Here is a 7,133-nt window from a genome sequence, read left to right as displayed (position 1 = left end):
CATTTCAAATCAAGCCTCAATTATATAGAATTAGGCAATCAATTTCATTCATAACAAACATCGAATAAATCAAACAAGTGATATACCTTAGTCGCTAGTAAGCCTCTCAGTGGAAGGTTCATTTAAACAGTCGTTAGTACAAATTTCATGCCTTACACACCGTGTTATCAAGAAACAATACATTGTAAATCATTCAATAATTAAACTCAAACATGCCTCAAAATTATTATAAAACCATCCAAAATAAAATGTCCAAAGTCTAAAGTCCAATTACAACCAAAATTTAACTAATTCTCGAGAGTTTCACAATGCCTAATTACAATCTCGAAAATGTGTAATAAATTCTAAACCAAGCCTAAATCTCTTTGAACTCTCTTGCTTGGCTCCTCAGCTCCTCAGCTCCTCAAGCCTGACGATTGTCTGCACAAATTGTGAAGGTGTGAGCTTTAAAAAACTTTGTGAATGTTAATAAAAACGACTAGTAAATCAACATTCAAATCATGCTTAAATCACATCAAATCAATCACCAATTATCATATATAGTAATGAAACATGTCAATTTAATTTCCATATGTTTCATCAATATCAAGAACAATTATTCATGATTTACAAATATCGAATGATATAACAATAATTACACATAAATATATTGGCATACACTTCTCATGGCTTAATCAAGAGATCATACATCAGATAAACGAATCTCTAAACTCTCACAAATATCAAATACAGTCCATCGAGTTGAGCAGGCTGAAGCACACGTGCTCTTATAGCACCTCAAATAACCCAATGAGTGGAGACTCATGCTCAACACTCCCTTATCTACTCCAAACAAAACAGTCCACCTAGAACCATATGCTCACAATGTCACAAATAAAGGTAGGTACTCACAAATCCTATGGTATGCCAAATATATCCAATGGATCCACCATGCATGTTGCCAATATATTCAGTCAAATATAGCATATAAATCAGTCATTATTGTGCTCAATTTAATGTGACAAAATGCTTATGCGTAACATGTAACATAACCATTTAACATCCAATTAAACCAAGCATCTCATTTTCCATTTTCCAATGTTCAATGACCAATTGTAACACCAATATATCATGATTAAAAACTCCAGTAACCATACTCCAATCATCAATATAATTAACCTAATTAAATTGCACAAAACCACCTAAATGCTTACTTACCATTATTCAATAAAAATTCAACTCTTGTACATATAATATTAATCTTGCAAAAATCATCCATTCAAGCATAATTAATTAATTGAAATTATCAATTAAGCTATTATTTAAACATAAATGAGGGTCAATTTACCAAATCTCCTTTAGAAACACTCACCACATAATTTATTTTACCACAAACAAGTGATCAAACAAGCAAATCCAAGCTTCAATTCTGATTAGCTCAGTTCTCTTCAAGATTTGCAGCTTCAACATATATAAAGTAGACATTAGCACTTTTCCAATGCTATAAAAAACGTTAATTTTAATTAACTATACTAATTGAAATCCTCTCACAAAGATATCTTACTGGATTTGTATCATCAAGTCGAAAACTTGATTCCTTACAAAATCGATCTCTCCAACCCTCCTAAACACTTTCAATCATTAATACTAGACCAAATACACTTATACTAAGCATCAATTTCATCTTTAAATCAGTTTCACAAAATTCTGAAAAATCGGTTCATGAAGATTATGAAATTAAGATTTCTTTAAATTACCTCACAAATCATATTTAATCTTGATAAATAAGATCAAAAATATTTTAATAGATCCATTTTGAATTGAAACATCCATTGATTTGTGGATTTCCTCTCAAAATTCAAGATCCACCATTAAAGAACCATGTGTACTTGGAAAAAGATCACATTGATAAAAATCCTTTAATTGACTCTGAAATCATGTAAAAATGTTTCTAATCATCATAAAAACTAGTTTAGGATTGAAGAATACATTTGATTTGCTGTAAATTTGTTGATTGAAAATCTTGATTCAAGAAAATTGGGAAATTTCTGAATATTTTTTGCTACTTTTGAGAATAGTTTCGTGTGAATTGAGAGAGTATTTTGAGAAGGAAATATGTTGGATCTATTCTCTGATGATAGGTTTTTAAAATTATGCAAAGTAAACGAATTTTAAACCTCTCTAGTCTGATGTAAAATGTGTGAAAAGTGGGCTAAATACTTTAGTTTTAAAACTGAGACTACCCACCAGAAATTTAAATTATGAAATTTGCCTAATGGCCACTTTCACATTTCCCTTACTTTACCATTTGATCATTACCCTCCAAAATTCTGAATTTTAAGGTTTATTTGCCATATAAAAACTCTAAATTTTCCCTTGTTTTACGAATTAAATCCTATTTAATTAATATTTAAATTTTACTCAAAATACCCCAATAAAAATTATTTTAAAATTCTTTTCAACCCAAATTGATTATTTTACTAATAATTACTTAAAATATTTAAAATTAATATTTTGAAAATATTTTTTAATTTTCTAAATTATTGCTTCATCGATTTTAGATGAAATTAACCTCCTAAATTAAATTAAAAATTACTAAAAAACCCTATAAATTCTTAGTTTCACACTCAAAACTCGAAAAATATATTTGAAATTACTAGACTCGGTTTAGGGAAATTACAAAAACCCTGCGAAAAAAATTCTTTGTGAAGGAAAATGTAACGCCCCAAAATTTTAATTCTGGGTATTGTGAATGTATGACACAAATATCTGTCAGCTTTAGTGGTTATGTGTTCTGGGAGTGTTTGGGAGGTCCCAAGTTCAAGCAAGGACTTGGGAAAATTTTGATATTTTTATGAATAAGCCCTATCTTTGGTTAGTAGGCTTTTAAGTAAAAGTTGACAAATAATTAATAGAATGGGCCTACTGGTCTGGTGGATAAGTGGAGTGTTGGTGTGAGGGAGGTCATGGGTTCAAATCTTTGGGGCAACAAAGGTTGTATTTTTGCTCCTAATTTCGACAAGAGTTGTGCTGAACTGGGTTTCTGAGTGGTGGATGTGTAGTGGGAAGTGAGGGAGCGATTTTAGCAGTGAATTAGGGTAATATCTAAAATCCGATCACTTTTTCCCTTTTCGACAAAAAAGAGTCGTTTTTCTCTCCATCTTTCAGACGTTTTCTCTCCCTCATCTCTATTAAATTTTTTTTCTTCCTTGCTTCTTACTCTATTTTCTTTTCTTTTCTTTCTTCTACTGCCGAAGTTCCCTTGTTCCCCCTAAACCATTCTTTCCTCTTGATTTCGTAGCATTAAGCAGCACTTGTGCAAATTCAGTAAGTTGTTGGGTATCATTTTAAAAGATTATTTTGTGTTCAATAGTCTAATTTTGGGGTGTTTGCAGCAACATTTCAGGAGGATTATTTTTGTAAACGTACCGATTTAAAGTTTTTGCGGTAAGTGTTCATCGTATTATGGGTAAGCATTTTGTTTTCGGGATTTTGATTAATCGTGAGGTAAGACTGATTATGGTGTTATTTGTTCAATTATAGGCTTTGGAGTGCTCGGGAACTATTTTAGCATCAAACAAAACTAGGTGTGTACCCAAAACACAAAAGTAAGGGACTCGGCGAAAAGCCAAAATTGCTTGTTGTTTGGACAGCAGCAGTAGGCTAAATTTGAAAAATCACCATAAATTGCGAAATTTGAATTAGAGGATGAAAAAAATATTCGATTAAATATATTTAAGTCTAGTTTCTCATAGAAGAAATGAAGTAAGCAAAAGAATTTCATATTATGAGATATTTGAATTTTAGTGAGACAGGGTTAGAATGATTTCGGAATCCCATATCCTGAATTTGGAAAATCATTAAAAATTGTATAAAAATAATTATGGGTTATAATTTATATGTTTAAAATACCAAATGAGTCTACTTTCAAGAAAAAGAAACAGGAACATCATCTGAATTTTGTACGAGAAGATAATTAATTTTTAGTACAGAAAGGTCAAAACTGTCAAACAGCAGAATAGAGAAAATTTTAAAGAATAAATTGTACTTATTGGCTAAACCAATAATTCTAAAAATTTTATGGTAAAAAGATATGTAAGTCTGGTTTCAGGGAAAATTTGTGGATCTTAATTCGGAATTCTGTAGCTTAAGATACAAATAATTTAGTAACAGCGACTCAAGTAGACAGCTTTGAAGGATCATATGAGTAAATAGTGGAATCACATATGAATAATTAACTAGCATGGGTTACATTAAAATGGATCACGAGGCCAAGACCAATTTGGGTCATGTGGGCCCACACGGGCGAACATCATAGGCTTGTAGGCCCATTTTCACTGTTTGACTGATAAGGTTGCACGGGTCGCCCAAGTCGACTGTGAACCTACTGTAGGGTCGGTAAGTTTACCTAGACCTGTAATTGACTGAAATGACTGTATGACTGATATGATTAAGCCTAATGATGTCCCACTAATTTGATACTGTATGCCCTGTTTACATGCATGATATTATGTTATAGCATGTCATATCTGTATATTGCATTGCATTGGGTTGGGGGATTATAATGTTCGGAGGAAGTGTACTGAAAGGCCTTGAGCCTAATTTATTGGCAACTCAGCTACAAACTACTGTATAGTGCCGCATTCAGTACTATTTGGAGTGTAGGGATGGGTGGGTTGATTATATCCCCCATATGGAGTGTAAGGTTGGACGGAGATGGTGTGTAGAGGCTGGATGGGTAGGATTTTTGTGACTACATATCTGTTACTGTTACTGATACTGTGATGGGCTAAAGCCCAACTGCATGATTGTTTTTGTACTGAGATGGGCTAAGACCCAAACTGGACTGATACTGATACTGAAAAGGGCTTAAGCTCAGACTGTGATTATTTGTTTATTGTCTGTTCATTTGTATGGGGATTACACACTGAATTTACGTAAACTCACCCCTTCTATTTAATCTGTACAGGTAATCCCCAGATATAGGTGGATCTGTGCAGCGGAGGACTCAGTGGTGGTCACACGACTTCTTTTACACTGTTTACTACCTATTTATGATTTTACTTTTATTTGGAAGTATTTTTCTGTAATTATGGCCTTTACGAATTTTGATTTAAAATTTGGATTTTATACGATTTTATGATTTAAATCTACTAGTGTTAGGTAAAACTCAGGTTTTCAATTGAAATTAATGTTTTATCAAAAATAACACGAATAAGCAAACTGTTTAAAAGCTTCCGCAATAAAAAAAACATTTTGAAATTGAATAACGATTTGTAAAGGAATAATGTTTTGAAAACGAACGACACGATTTGAAGTTAACATAAGATAATAAAAAAATGGTTAAATAGGAAAGAGGATTTAGCGACGACATATTTTTCGAAAGGCACTGCCATGTGATGTCGTCAGATTCGGTCATAACGTTTAGGCCGGGTTTGGGGTGTTACAGAAAAAGAATATACTTATCTATAATACGCATAATATGTTGCCTCATTAAAAACCTTACTAGGAAAACACAATGGGACAAAACCTAGGTTAAGGGAAAAAGAGTGTAACACATATTTACTCCCCCTCATGACAACATGACATAATATCTCAAATTCTACGCATTCAATCTTGAATACTAGCTTTTAACAATAATCACTTGAATGGATTTGCTAAACATTTATATAATCATTCTTCTAAATGTCATAAATGAAGAACTTTGGGGAAATATATTTTGATCTTTCGAAGTTCCAACAATAATTATAAAATTTTTATTACGATCCTTCTATAATAGTACATATGTTTAAATCAAATCAATAAAACTTACACAAATATATTGAACAATTTCCAAAAATTACCATATGCTTGGCATTCTAAATCCTTTAAGGATTTTAATATAAACACTATATAGTGATTCATAAAAGGCAAGAACAACAATTATTAAATGCATATCAAATTTTCATGAATTGTCGACTAATAAGATATTTAAAGGTTATTACATCCCCATAAAAAAATATTATACATTCTCATAATTAATGCTAGGACTTAGCGAAGAACTTCATTTTTCTTATTTCGTGTTCAAAAACATAATTATTTCTACCTCATTAGCTTTATACCTTTAGATGTTTGGACTACTGGTCCAAAAACATCACGAATTTAATTTTACTTGAATTGCATCTTTCCATTTTGGCCAATATAATGTCTATATTTCTCGACAAATTCAAGACCTCATTTTATCATTATTTTAATAATACTATTGTATGCAAACCGTTGTCAACGACTTTTCATTCTCACGGTTTCATAGTTTCTCATATTGACATAACTTATCGAGACATTTTATTTTCATTATTTTAATATTTAGGTACCAGAATTTCTTCTGGAGTTTTAATAATTAGTTATGTCTTAGGTCTCCTTAGGAGAACCCGCCTCCACAATATAACCATCTAGATCTATTGTTTTCTTTTACAATAACTTTTATTTTTGGAACCAATCAATCTATCATGCTTCAGATATGCCTTACCTTCAATTATTCTAGGAAGTTATCTTACTGGGACTTCAATTCAAATTAAAACATTAACTGGCATATAACATTTGGTTATTCTCGTCTGATAAGTAAATACATCTAGCAGTTAACTTGCAATAAATTGAATAATCTTTTGAACTTCTGGTTCAAATTAGTTTCTACGAGGATCTAGATAATGATAGTTCAGTCTAAATACCGTATTTCATTGAGCCATTATTTTTCTTCCCTTAATGTTGGGAAAACTATCAAATCAAAATCATCATCAAATCATGTTATAATTGAATGTCCAATATTCAAGACATTTAAAAGTGTAAGGCAATTCATAATTAAAATGTATTTCAAACTTTCTTTGAAAACTCATTTTATGCATTATGGTGGAATAACTTCAACATATATCGCACATTCAAAAATTGTAAAATGGGTTGGTTGGATTTGGCTCCTGACCGAAAACCAATTGTAATGGGAAGTATTTATCATAACTTATTGGCATGATGCATACAAATATCATATGCTAATGTTGGAAAAATTCAGTTTCATAAACGATTTTCTGTAACAACAGAAAATTAAAAAAATTAAAAATTGAGCCAATTTGTGATATTTATAACAATAAACTTTTCCCAAAAAGTACTTGTGTTTTGCACGAGAC

This window comes from Gossypium raimondii, chromosome 12 (genome assembly GCF_025698545.1).
Source record: "Gossypium raimondii isolate GPD5lz chromosome 12, ASM2569854v1, whole genome shotgun sequence".
Taxonomy (NCBI): Eukaryota; Viridiplantae; Streptophyta; class Magnoliopsida; order Malvales; family Malvaceae; genus Gossypium; species Gossypium raimondii.
Note: the sequence above shows the minus strand (reverse complement) of the source record.